Here is a 14,911-nt window from a genome sequence, read left to right on the forward strand (position 1 = left end):
TCAGTCTCCATCAATTTGCCAAATTACCGGTTAATGTTCTTACCAGTTACTAGCTCCTGTGGTTTATTTCAGGTAAGTTAATCTCAGCTTTGATTCTCTGTACTTGTCTGTCTCTCAAATTTCCATTGGATGTGATTTCAAATCTCTAATGGATCTAAGAAAAGTTCCTGAATTTCAATTTGTTAAATGTTTTTTCCTTGTTTTTAGGATAGGAGTGACAATGTCCAAAACAGTTATATATTGTAGCTAAAGCTGGAAGTTCTTTTTTTTTTTAAACAAATTATATGCATGCTATATACCCTGTACATTGCTTTTTGTTAATTAGTATATCTTAAGGGTTTTTTCTCATTTTGCAGTTGCTTAGTGGTTAATGTTTAAATGTTCATCTATTTATTTTAGAAATATTTATTATCAAGTGCCTGGGTGGCTTAGTTAAGTGTCTGACTTTGGCTCAGGTCATGATCCCATGGTTTGTGCATTCAAACCCCACTTCGGGCTCTGTGCTGACAGCTTGGAGTCTGGAGCCTACTTCAGATTCTGTGTCTTCCTCTCTCTTTGCCCCTCCCCAACTCATGCTCTGTCTCTCTTTCTCTCTCAAAAATAAATAAACATAAAAACATTTTTAAAAAATGGTTTGGTGTGTTAAAGCAACTTGTGTAAATCATCTTGGTAGTTATTCAATATATTCTAGAAGAAGGGTACCTGGGTGGCTCAGTTGGTTAAGCATCTGACTTTTGATCTTGTCTTAGGTCATGATCTCCCAGTTCATGAGATCAGGCTCCACACTGGGCTCGGTGCTGATGGTGCAGAGCCGCTTGGGATTCTCTCTCCCTCCCACTCTGCCCCTCTCCTGCTCATGTGTGCACACAGTTGTGTGCACACACATTCTCTCTAAAAATAAATAAATAAAATTTAAATATGTGCATGTATTTATATATATTCTAGAGGACATACGTTTCATAGATACATAACTATTTTAGATTCAAAAATGTATTTCAATATGTTAATTCATTTATGAAACACTCAGCAATGTATTCACAAAAATCCTGAAACTGTCAATTTGTTGGTAAATAGGTAAAATATGTTGTAGATACACTAAATAGTTACATCATTATCAGGAGGAAAAGAGATTATGGGAGTTAGTGCTTTTACTTCCATTTTAGTACTGCTTTACACTTTTAGTAAGTTGTATTATTGAATAAAAATAAATGAACATTAATTAAATTATAGTAACACCTTGGTTTGTGAGCATAATTTATTCCAGAAACATACTTGTAATCCAAAGCACTTGTATATCAAAGCGAGTTTCAAGAGCCATTGGTTCAGTTGTGCTCATGTGATATTCGGCATCACATATTACTCGTATTGCAAAACATCGCTAGTTTATCAAGTTGAAATTTATTAGAAATATTTGCTCACTTGAGGAACACTCACAGAACAAGTTACTCACAATCCAAGGTATTACTGTCTATTAAATCAACAATGGCAACATTTTATTAATATTTATTAATATAGACACACTTGTACATTATTGTTTGGAATGTGACTTCTAAATAAGCTTTATGAGAAGTTTTGCAATATGTATCAGTACTCTTATCGGTATTCATGTATTGATAAGCAATATTTAATCTTTAGAGAGAAAAAAGCAGCAATGCAAATAACATTTAAATAGAAGAGCCATTGCCTTTGTGTTAATTTAACAAGAAAACATAGGAGCAATTTATAGGTAACAGAATGTTGAACTCAAATATATTATTGCATATTTACAGAATAACATTATTTTTGAAACACATTCAGTTGTACGTAAAATGATTAGTATTTAATATTAAAATTTAAAAAGCAGTATACAAAATAATAAAACACATGTTGCCTATTTTTAGTACCTTAAAACCTAAGAACACAAATGTGAAAATATAGAAGATTTGGAAAAGTATATCAAAAATTTTTTTTCTAATTTTTGGCTCTTACAAATAGCACTGTTATGAATATATTTACATACATCTCTTGGTGCACGTATGTGTGAATTTCTTTTGGCTATACGTTTAGTAGTAGGATGCCAGTGTCACATCTCATGTCTATACTCAACTTCACTACCTACACCCAAACAGTTTTCCAATGTGGTTCTACCAATATATTTTCCTACCAGTAGAGTGTGAAAGTTCCCATTGCTTTCCAACCTTGTCAATATTTGATACTGTCAGTAATATTAATTTTACAGTTGTAAGTTTTTGGTATTCTTTTCCTGTTCATCTTTTATGTTCTTACATTCTAAAATGAATAAAAATAAACATTATAAAAATGAGATAATAATATACTAAATGTTATGTTTCTATAGCTCTTCTACTTAAGTTTTATATTTCCTAGGTTACATATGTAGAATTCATTGCATAAACCGTTTAAGTAACAGGATTAATATTCACGCCAAATATATTGTGGAGATAAAATGTTCTATAGATTTTAAATGACATGGGATAAACTGCATCATTTTGTAAAAGGGACATCCAGATGTGGCAGAGGGATAGATTAGGAGGCCTTTTTGTATCCTTAATGTGCCTGCATCTGTGATGATAACAGTCCTTTATTAATAAGAGGGTTCTTCTCCTTAATTGGAAATTTCTTGGCCTGCTGTTCAGCGTTTGTTAGGAGAGTTGGCAAAAGGAAACATAGTATTACTTCTGTTTATTTCATAAGTACCCTTGTAAATAATTGTGTAAAATCCTGTTATTCACAATTCTTAAATAACGAATAGAGATTATTAGTCCTTGTGAACAGAGCTCATTATCTTTAAGCTCTACTAGAAAATATCATAGAGGATTTATTTGCTATTCTCCGAAAGAAACATATCATAGTATGTGTACATATGGTCATAATCTCCTGTCTTTCAGGTCTCCCCCCCCATAAGAATTGTCTGCACAATTAATATGTATAGGAACATTACATATGTAGAATATGTCTTTCACCTTTTCAGTTTGTTCTCTGGGATTTGCATGTCCTTACTTAACATGTTCCTTGTTTCTGTTATTATGCAAGAAATCATGCCTGATTAAGTTCAGACAGTTTGCAAGGCAGGGGGTTTGTGTAATTGCGATCATGCTCTGCAGGTTTTTACTTAATTGTCATCTCTTCTGAAACTAGATTAAAGGATTTTTTTAGAGTGTGCTGCTCACCTGTTTGTTCATTACATTAATTTAAGTTGTCTTCCCTGCTATTTGTTAAAAACCTACCACCAGGAGAATTCGGTGAGGTCATTTTTTTCCCCATCCTATCTGCCTAAAGGCATTATATCACTTTGTCATACAGTATCATGTATCCAGTAAACTCCGACTTTTCTCAGATATCTAGGATGATGAAAGTACCAGAATAGGTCCATTTGTCCCTTGGGATAATTGTGTCTACCATTCCAATCCATGAGGATGAGCTTTAAAGCATTTAAAGTATAAGTATCCATGAAAGAGATTCTAATATAAAATCTAATATAAAATATATTCCTTTTAACTCAGGGTGCTGCAAATCCAAGGAACATCAATTGTGCCACTTTTTTTTTTCTTTCTAAAACAGGCAATAATAGGGAATTCATTTTCTGACTTAGGGTCTAATTCTTCACTTTCTATAGACATGGCAATAAACCCCATATTTATTTACCTGTATTGTCAATTAACCTTTACATCTTTAATTTCTGTACTTGGAAATTTGAGAATATACATGTGACATAGTAACTGAGCATAAAATATTATGTAATATCATTTATTACAGTATTTTGCTGTATAATAAATCATTTATAGTTCCTCAAAAAGAGATAACCAAAGGAAAAAAGTAGTTAACTTGCACGTTAACCCCAGATTACTGGTAAATGTACAGTTTGTATTGAAAACTGATTCTGTCTGATCAAACTGATTCTGTCAAATCATAGGCTTTTTAATTTTTGGCACATTTTTTTCTGTGATAACATGGTACTTCAGCTGCTTTTTGAGCTATTACTTGAACTGTGATTGTGAATTAAAGCCCTATTGTAAAAACCTACTGTGTAGCAGACCATGAAAACAGTTTGGGATATAGGAAATATATCAGCATAACACGAACAAAACAACACAAAGAGAAATCTAAATCAAGCATCCACACAATATAAAATTATTTTAATAAGAATTTCTACATTTTCATAGTGAGCAGCACTTGGAAATTTAAAGAGTAATCCTATCACCTACCTGTCATTTATGAATTGCTACATATAATTAAGATGAAGCCTCCTGTAGGCGCAGGAAGATGGCGGCGTAGGAGGACGCTGGGCTCACCGCGCGTCCTGCTGATCACTTAGATTCCACCTACACCTGCCTAAATAACCCAGAAAACCGCCAGAGGATTAGCAGAACGGAGTCACTGGACCCAAGTGCAGACGAGAGGCCCACGGAAGAGGGTAGGAAGGGCGGCGAGGCGGTGCGCGCTCCAAGGACTGGCGGGAGGGAGCCGGGGCGGAGGGGCGGCTCGCCAGCCAAGCAGAGCCCTCTAGTCCGGCTTGCAAAAGCGGAGGGGCCTGACGGACTGTGTTCCAACAGCAAGCGCAACTTAGCGTCTGGGAGGTCATAAGTTAACAGCTCTGCTCAGAAAGCGGGAAGGCCGGAGGACAAAGGGAGGGTGAGCTGCGGAGCCCCCGGACGACAGAGCTCAGTTTGGCAGGGAACAAAGGCGCTCGCCAGCGCCATCTCCCCCGCCCATCCCCCAACCAAAATCCCAAAGGGAACCGGTTCCGGCCAGGGAAATTGCTCGCTCCGCGCAAACACCCAACTCTGTGCTTCTGCGGAGCCAAACCTCCGGCAGCGGATCTGACTCCCTCCGGCTGCCACAGGGCCCCTCCTGAAGTGGATCACCTAAGGAGAAGCGAGCTAAGCCTGCCCCCCCTCCCGCCGTGCACCTTGCCTTCCCACCCCAGCTAATACGCCAGATCCCCAGCATCACAAGCCTGGCAGTGTGCAAGTAGCCCAGACGGGCCACGCCACCCCACAGTGAATCCCGCCCCTAGGAGAGGGGAAGAGAAGGCACACACCAGTCTGACTGTGGCCCCAGCGGTGGGCTGGGGGCAGACATCAGGACTGACTGCGGCCCCGCCCACCAACTCCAGTTATACACCACAGCACAGGGGAAGTGCCCTGCAGGTCCTCACCACACCAGGGACTATCCAAAATGACCAAGCGGAAGAATTCCCCTCAGAAGAATCTCCAGGAAATAACAACAGCTAATGAGCTGATCAAAAAGGATTTAAATAATATAACAGAAAGTGAATTTAGAATAATAGTCATAAAATTAATCGCTGGGCTGGAAAACAGTATACAGGACAGCAGAGAATCTCTTGCTACAGAGATCAAGGGACTAAGGAACAGTCACGAAGAGCTGAAAAACGCTTTAAAGGAAATGCAAAACAAAATGCAAACCACCACAGCTCGGATGGAAGAGGCAGAGGAGAGAATAGGTGAACTAGAAGATAAAGTTATGGAAAAAGAGGAAGCTGAGAAAAAGAGAGATAAAAAAATCCAGGAGTATGAGGGGAAAATTAGAGAACTAAGTGATACACTAAAAAGAAATAATATACGCATAATTGGTATTCCAGAGGAGGAAGAGAGAGGGAAAGGTGCTGAAGGGGTACTTGAAGAAATAATAGCTGAGAACTTCCCTGAACTGGGGAAGGAAAAAGGCATTGAAATCCAAGAGGCACAGAGAACTCCCTTCAGACGTAACTTGAATCGATCTTCTGCACGACATATCATAGTGAAACTGGCAAAATACAAGGATAAAGAGAAAATTCTGAAAGCAGCAAGGGGTAAACGTGCCCTCACATATAAAGGGAGACCTATAAGACTCGTGACTGATCTCTCTTTTGAAACTTGGCAGGCCAGAAAGAATTGGCACGAGATTTTCAGGGTGCTAGACAGCAAAAATATGCAGCCGAGAATCCTTTATCCAGCAAGTCTGTCATTTAGAATAGAAGGAGAGATAAAGGTCTTCCCAAACAAACAAAAACTGAAGGAATTTGTCACCACTAAACCAGCCCTACAAGAGATCCTAAGGGGGACCCTGTGAGACAAAGTACCAGAGACATCACTACAAGCATAAAACATACAGACATCACAATGACTCTAAACCCGTATCTTTCTATAATAACACTGGATGTAAACGGATTAAATGCGCCAACCAAAAGACATAGGGTATCAGAATGGATAAAAAAACAAGACCCATCTATTTGCTGTCTACAAGAGACTCATTTTAGACCTGAGGACACCTTTAGATTCAGAGTGAGGGGATGGAGAACTATTTATCATGCTACTGGAAGCCAAAAGAAAGCTGGAGTAGCCATACTTATATCAGACAAACTAGACTTTAAATTAAAGGCTGTAACAAGAGATGAAGAAGGACATTATATAATAGTTACAGGGTCTACCCATTAGGAAGAGCTAACAATTATAAATGTCTATGCGCCGAATACCGGAGCCCCCAAGTATATAAAACAATTACTCATAAACAGAAGCAACCTTATTGATAAGAATGTGGTAATTGCAGGGGACTTTAACACCCCACTTACAGAAATGGATAGATCATCTAGACACACAGTCAATAAAGAAACAAGGGCCCTGAATGAGACATTGGATCAGATGGACTTGACAGATATATTTAGAACTCTGCATCCCAAAGCAACAGAATATACTTTCTTCTCGAGTGCACATGGAACATTCTCCAAGATAGATCATATACTGGGTCACAAAACAGCCCTTCATAAGTTTACAAGAATTGAAATTATACCATGCATACTTTCAGACCACAATGCTATGAAGCTTGAAATCAACCACAGGAAAAAGTCTGGAAAACCTCCAAAAGCGTGGAGGTTAAAGAACACCCTACTAACGAATGAGTGGGTCAACCAGGCAATTAGAGAAGAAATCAAAAAATATATGGAAACAAACGAAAATGAAAATACAACAATCCAAACGCTTTGGGACGCAGCGAAGGCAGTCCTGAGAGGAAAATACATTGCAATCCAGGCCTATCTCAAGAAACAAGAAAAATCCCAAATACAAAATCTAACAGCACACCTAAAGGAAATAGAAGCAGAACAGCAAAGGCAGCCTAAACCCAGCAGAAGAAGAGAAATAATAAAGATCAGAGCAGAAATAAACAATATAGAATCTAAAAAAACTGTAGAGCAGATCAACGAAACCAAGAGTTGGTTTTTTGAAAAAATAAACAAAATTGACAAACCTCTAGCCAGGCTTCTCAAAAAGAAAAGGGAGATGACCCAAATAGATACAATCATGAATGAAAATGGAATGATTACAACCAATCCCTCAGAGATACAAACAATTATCAGGGAATACTATGAAAAATTATATGCCAACAAATTGGACAACCTGGAAGAAATGGACACATTCCTGAACACCCACACTCTTCCAAAACTCAATCAGGAGGAAAGAGAAAGCTTGAACAGACCCATAACCAGCGAAGAAATTGAATCGGTTATCAAAAATCTCCCAACAAATAAGAGTCCAGGACCAGATGGCTTCCCAGGGGAGTTCTACCAGACATTTAAAGCAGAGATAATACCTATCCTTCTCAAGCTATTCCAAGAAATAGAAAGGGAAGGAAAACTTCCAGACTCATTCTATGAAGCCAGTATTACTTTGATTCCTAAACCAGACAGAGACCCAGTAAAAAAAGAGAACTACAGGCCAATATCCCTGATGAATATGGATGCAAAAATTCTCAATAAGATACTAGCAAATCGAATTCAACAGCATATAAAAAGAATTATTCACCATGATCAAGTGGGATTCATTCCTGGGATGCAGGGCTGGTTCAACATTCGCAAATCAATCAACGTGATACATCACATTAACAAAAAAAAAGAGAAGAACCATATGATCCTGTCAATCGATGCAGAAAAGGCCTTTGACAAAATCCAGCACCCTTTCTTAATAAAAACCCTTGAGAAAGTCGGGATAGAAGGAACATACTTAAAGATCATAAAAGCCATTTATGAAAAGCCCACAGCTAACATCATCCTCAACGGGGAAAAACTGAGAGCTTTCTCCCTGAGATCAGGAACACGACAGGGATGCCCACTCTCACCGCTGTTGTTTAACATAGTGCTGGGAGTTCTAGCATCAGCAATCAGACAACAAAAGGAAATCAAAGGCATCAAAATTGGCAAAGATGAAGTCAAGCTTTCGCTTTTTGCAGATGACATGATATTATATACATGGAAAATCCGATAGACTCCACCAAAAGTCTGCTAGAACTGATACATGAATTCAGCAAAGTTGCAGGATACAAAATCAATGTCCAGAAATCAGTTGCATTCTTATACACTAACAATGAAGCAACAGAAAGACAAATAAAGAAAATGATCCCATTCACAATTGCACCAAGAAGCATAAAATACCTAGGAATAAATCTAACCAAAGATGTAAAGGATCTGTATGCTGAAAACTATAGAAAGCTTATGAAGGTAATTGAAGAAGACTTAAAGAAATGGAAAGACATTCCCTGCTCATGGATTGGAAAAATAAATATTGTCAAAATGTCAATACTACCCAAAGCTATCTACACATTCAATGCAATCCCAATCAAAATTGCACCAGCATTCTTCTCGAAATTAGAACAAGCAATCCTAAAATTCATATGGAACCACAAAAGGCCCCGAATAGCCAAAGGAATTTTGAAGAAGAAGACCAAAGCAGGAGGCATCACAATCCCAGACTTTAGCCTCTACTACAAAGCTGTCATCATCAAGACAGCATGGTATTGGCACAAAAACAGACACACAGACCAATGGAATAGAATAGAAACCCCAGAACTAGACCCACAAACGTATGGCCAACTCATCTTTGACAAAGCAGGAAAGAACATCCAATGGAAAAAAGACAGCCTCTTTAACAAATGGTGCTGGGAGAACTGGACAGCAACATGCAGAAGGTTGAAACTAGACCACTTTCTCACACCATTTACAAAAATAAACTCAAAATGGATAAAGGACCTAAATGTGAGACAGGAAACCATCAAAACCTTTGAGGAGAAAGCAGGAAAAGATCTCTCTGACCTCAGCCGTAGCAATCTCTTACTCGACACATCCCCAAAGGCAAGGGAATTAAAAGCAAAAGTGAATTACTGGGACCTTATGAAGATAAAAAGCTTCTGCACAGCAAAGGAAACAACCAACAAAACTAAAAGGCAACCAACGGAATGGGAAAAGATATTTGCAAATGACATATCGGACAAAGGGCTAGTATCTAAAATCTATAAAGAGCTCACCAAACTCCACACCCGAAAAACAAATAACCCAGTGAAGAAATGGGCAGAAAACATGAATAGACACTTCTCTAAAGAAGACATCCAGATGGCCAACAGGCACATGAAAAGATGTTCAGCGTCGCTCCTTATCAGGGAAATACAAATCAAAACCACACTCAGGTATCACCTCACGCCAGTCAGAGTGGCCAAAATGAACAAATCAGGAGACTATAGATGCTGGAGAGGATGTGGAGAAACGGGAACCCTCTTGCACTGTTGGTGGGAATGCAAATTGGTGCAGCCGCTCTGGAGAGCAGTGTGGAGGTTCCTCAGAAAATTAAAAATAGACCTACCCTATGACCCAGCAATAGCACTGCTAGGAATTTATCCAAGGGATACAGGAGTACTGATGCATAGGGGCACTTGTACCCCAATGTTCATAGCAGCACTCTCAACAATAGCCAAATTATGGAAAGAGCCTAAATGTCCATCAACTGATGAATGGATAAAGAAATTGTGGTATATATACACCATGGAGTACTATGTGGCAATGAGAAAAAATGAAATATGGCCCTTTGTAGCAACGTGGATGGAACTGGAGAGTGTAATGCTAAGTGAAATAAGCCATACAGAGAAAGACAGATACCATATGGTTTCACTCTTATGTGGATCCTGAGAAACTTAACAGGAACCCATGGGGGAGGGGAAGGAAAAAAAAAAAAAAAGAGGTTAGAGTGGGAGAGAGCCAAAGCATAAGAGACTGTTAAAAACTGAGAACAAACTGAGGGTTGATGGGGGGTGGGAGGGAGGGGAGGGTGGGTGATGGGTATTGAGGAGGGCACCTTTTTGGATGAGCACTGGGTGTTGTATGGAAACCAATTTGTCAATAAATTTCATAAAAAAAAAAAAAAAAGATGAAGCCTCCTGTGCTAAACCACATGCAATAATTTAAATCCATAGTATATTTGCAATTATTATCAATTATTTTCAATACCCTCTGAGAGTTTTTCCTATTGAAGCCCTACTACATATTAAGAGAAATTCATGTTGTAAACGCTGTTTGCACAATACATCTAAAAATTATTCCCAAAATGATTTAAGTGACTGCATTATGTTCAGAGGGATAAAATTAGTCCAGAAATTATTTGAGTGACAGTATTATAGTCAGAGGATGTTTATTTGTGAACTATATAAATGACCGAAATAAAATGGTGGCCCCAAACAAGAGACTGATTACAACCTAGTTTTTATAAGCGAATATTATATTAAAAATGTGTCATATGAGTTTTAAAATGGTTGCAAATGTTCAGGTATTGTGCTTGCTAAAAAGCAAGAGGCATGCCACTTCCATTATATTATGATTCCCTTTTAACATATGAATGTATATATTTGAGACTAATTAGTCTTAGAATATATGATAGTGGATGATTTATTCTCTTTTTAATTTTTTTTTAAATTTTCACTTTTTGAGAGAGAGAGAGCAAACAGGTGCAGGCTCATGCACAAGCAGGGCACAGGCAGAGGGAGAGAAAGAATCCCGAGCAGGCTCCACACTCAGAGGGGAGCTGGACACAGGGCTTGATCTCATGACTGTGAGATCATGACTTGAGCCTAAATCAAGAGTTGACCACTTAACCAACTGAGCCACCCAGGCATCTCAGTAGTGGGCACTTTATTCATAACATGAGAAGAATATTTTTATATCTCCCCTAAAGTGGAAAACCATAAACACTAGTGTACTTAAAATCCTCATAAGAATTTTAAATGTAAAAAACTAATGGGAGTCCAAACCAGGTAGTGCAATAGAACATTAATTCAGAAAACCAGGTTTAAAAATGGAATAAGTACCAATTCAAATAAGAACTTTTGAGGAATTCCAAAGTTAGAAAGAGCTGGAACCTACTACATATCCTAAAAACTGAAGGAACCGAGGGAGGGGATTTTGTGCCAGGACCCAGCACTGGGGTAGGTCAATGGAGCTGAGTCAGTGAAGAGGCAGCCATCCTTAACAGAACCTGCCAGCTGCAGAAACAGGGAAAGAAATACCCTAGGCTTCTCCTCTCTCCTATTCTCCAATCTCCTGGCAATACTTTTTATTGGCCAAACTCATAGGAAAAGAGTTGGCAGGGGATCCCACAAAATGTGGTTGGTAAATCTGTGGTATGGGGAAGCTACATAAGAACAGAAAGGCAAATGTCTTCACTTCAGGTTCCACCCATTTTGTTAATCAGTAAATGTTTTAACCTTTCTTCCAATGTGTCACAAAGCAAAAGTTTGCACTTTCACCTAACATGAAGTAATTATCTTTTACACAAAATGATATCATCTCACCTTATCTCCTATTGGGAAAATATAATTAAAAACAAAATATCTGAACCCAGAAAACCTCCTGACAAAGGTAGAAGAAAAACAAAGTTTTATTATATATTGAATATGCATTGAACCAGGTGATGATGCACATCATAGGCAATCCACGAAGCGATTGCAAAGGCAGGAAGAAATCTTATCATTGTATATAGCCAAACATTTACAACATGTTACTTGCATGTTCTCAGGATAAACACTTGAGAACTGGTCTTCAAATAAAAGGACTCAACAGCATCATTCGTCACGTAGTTAATCCAAAATCACTTGAAAATTGGGGTGGACATCTGTGTTAGCTAATTGATTTTATCTAAAGGAAAGTAAACTTCTCATATCTTTATGACAGAAGGTAATTATGCAATCTGGAAATTTGCAATTTGCAATTTGGTCCACCAATGTTAGACTCCTACTCCCCCAGAGAAACTGGAGATACGGACATTATCTTCTCTGATGTTTATATTTCAAGGAGATGGTTCTCAATTCCTTGAGAAAGAAATCCTTAGGGCTGAAAGCTAGCAAGAGCCTTACTAAAATTTTAACAAGATTTATATTCATTTCAAAGAAACAAGAGAATGAATTTACAATTATAAGTTTTCTAAGGTACATGTTCTAAAAACATCATTTTCAACAATGAGAATTAAGCCTTTTATTTGTAGTTTATATTTGCCCTTACAGTCCCAAAATAAGGAGAGACACATTGTCCTATCAATCACTGTAGTCTTCTCAAAGCTCGGGATGTTCATCTCTCTCCCCAGGTCTAAAGGCAACCACTCAAGGTGCGATTAGCCATGAACTAAAAATCAGAACGTTAAGCCCCACCAACACTCTTTACCCAAAATACTAGAGGAAAAAAAAAAACAAGAAAAGAATTTCATAGTCTGCATACCTATGCATAATAAAATATTTGCTGCTGTCACTGTCCTCATTTTGACAGTGGCTCAAGAACGTACAGCTTTTATTTAGCAATATCACTATTCAGTTTGTTGTTGTATATTACCCTAGTGCTGTTTGAATCTTGGAAATTTCTTTTCTTTAATTTTATTTATTTTGAGAGAGAGAGAGAGAGAGAGAGAGAGAGAGAGACTTAGCATACATGTGAGCAGGGGAGAGGCAGAGAGAGGAAGAGAGAAAATCCCGAGCAGGATCCAGGCACAGCAGGAAGCCCAACATGGGGCTCCATCCCACAACTGTGAGATCATGATCTCAGTCAAAATCAAGAGTCAGATGCCTGGGGTGCCTGGGTGGCTCAACTGGTTAAGCATCTGACTCTTGATTTCAGCTCAGGTCAGGATTTCACGGTTTGTGAGTTTGAGCCCCACTCTGGGTTCTGAGCTGGCAGTGCAGAGCCTGCTTGGGATTGTCTCTCTCTCCCTCTCTCTCTGACCTTCCCCTGTTCACACTCTATCTCTCCCTCAAAATAAATAAATAAACTTAAAAAAAAAAAAGAGCCAGACACTTAACCGACTCTTTAGCCCCCCAGACACTCAAAGAAATTTCATTTTAATTCATAATCTTCATTCAACAAAACAAGTAGGGCCATTCAGGCCTCATTCAAAATAACCAAATTATTTACATACATTTACGTTGTATGGTATAATTGATGAAATTATGAAGTGGGGCTCATGAGCAAACAGCAAAGAAAGAATTCTTGAGACGTTTTTGGTGCAAAGAGGTGATTTTATTATAGCACGGGGGACAGGACCCGTGGGCAGAAAGAGCTGCATTGGGGTTGTGGAGGAGTGACTGATCATATATTTTTAAGTTAGTGAGGTTTAGGGATAGTACAGGTCTGTAAGGAATTTGGAAGCAAGGCTTTCAGAATCCTGAGGGGCTAGCTACTGTTAAGATAAGGTTACTTTTAGTCTTTAATAAAACAAAAACATTTAGGCACTAAGGCAGCCTTGAGTTCCTTGGGAAGATCACGCTCTGCGTGTTCCAAGTGTCTATCAGTGAGCTGCAAGCTGTACAGAGATTTAATTTAAGCTACATTTCTCTTGTCTTTGTTTCCCTCATCACAATGGACCAATTTTTAATAATATGTGCTATTTTAACAGTAATAATAACAGTGATAACAATATATTTGTTTGATGTCTATAACACCAAGTATTTGAGAATGACAATACCATACAAAGGATCTCTGATGATTCCACAAGAGTCTAAGCTTTCAAAGTGATAGATACTTTGATTAGGCATCCATATGAATAAGAAAGCATTTATTTATACTAGGATTATAATTTTTCAACCCCTACTTAAGATCTATAAACACCATGCAGTATCCTTACTTCATTCTGAGATCATCAAGTTACCCAATGCTTCATTATGAAACTCTTCCTGTGTCCTTTTCAAACTTAAAAAGCGAGCCTAAGTTCTCATTGCCATGACTCACTTTCTGCTCCAGCTGCTATTCAGACTGTCCCCGTTTTCATCCAAACCTCCCTAAATAGTCTGAATTCCATATTTTCTCTTTCTCGCCATCTCATTTACCCATCACTGACAGAGATCCGATTTCTGCCACTTCTGCTAAGATCCCCCGAACTTACTTTTTGCTAAATCCTTTTCCCATTATCTGGGTGTAATGGTTCTTCTGGTCACTCTCCTCCTCTGGCATCTTAACCTTTGACTTTTCTACAAGTTACCTTCAACCAATTAAGAATGAAGAAGGAAGAACACCAACATCCAACATGTCCTTTATTTGAGGAGGAAGCAAAAAGCTTTAACTCTGCTGTCCACCCATCCTTCTCTGCTCCAAATGGTTAATTGTCCTTTATGAATGTCTGGATGAACATGCATATTAACTGACACGTACATTTTAGAGTCAGGAAGCCTGGGCTTAAATTCTGGCTCTGCCACTTACTAGTGTGTATTTAAGAAAATATCTGTGTTTCCATTTTTTTCATGTGTAATATGGGTATAGATATGGGGATAAAATAAAGATAATTTATCTCGTTTTAGCAGATTTTCTAGCACAGAATTATTTCTGATTCATCAGGTTAGTGGGGAATTCAGATATAATAAATCAAAGAAAACTGAAACAGTGCTAGGCATACAGGAAGCAGAGTTGCTAAATGCCATGCTGGCATGGCTTTAAAAAATCAAAACGTTTGGAAAGGAAACATGTTGTACCCTGTTGTAAATGGCTACAGTGAATGAGTAGTTTGCTTTCAATCCCAGAAGTCTATGGTGTAAATTACAACCATGACAATTAAAATGCTTGGGAAAAAAATCTGATATTTGGAAACTGAGTAACAAGACAAAAAGCAAACCAAGCTGGTATCTG

General features: G+C 38.2%; 1 pseudogene; it reads right to left on the reverse strand.

Moving 5' to 3' along the window:
* Nucleotides 1-14,242, reverse strand: part of LOC115523534 — an 88,928-nt pseudogene extending 74,686 nt beyond the window's left edge.
* Between the last annotated feature and the right edge of the window lie 669 nt (nt 14,243-14,911).

The sequence above is a fragment of the Lynx canadensis genome, chromosome A1, assembly GCF_007474595.2.
Source record: "Lynx canadensis isolate LIC74 chromosome A1, mLynCan4.pri.v2, whole genome shotgun sequence".
NCBI lineage: Eukaryota > Metazoa > Chordata > Mammalia > Carnivora > Felidae > Lynx > Lynx canadensis.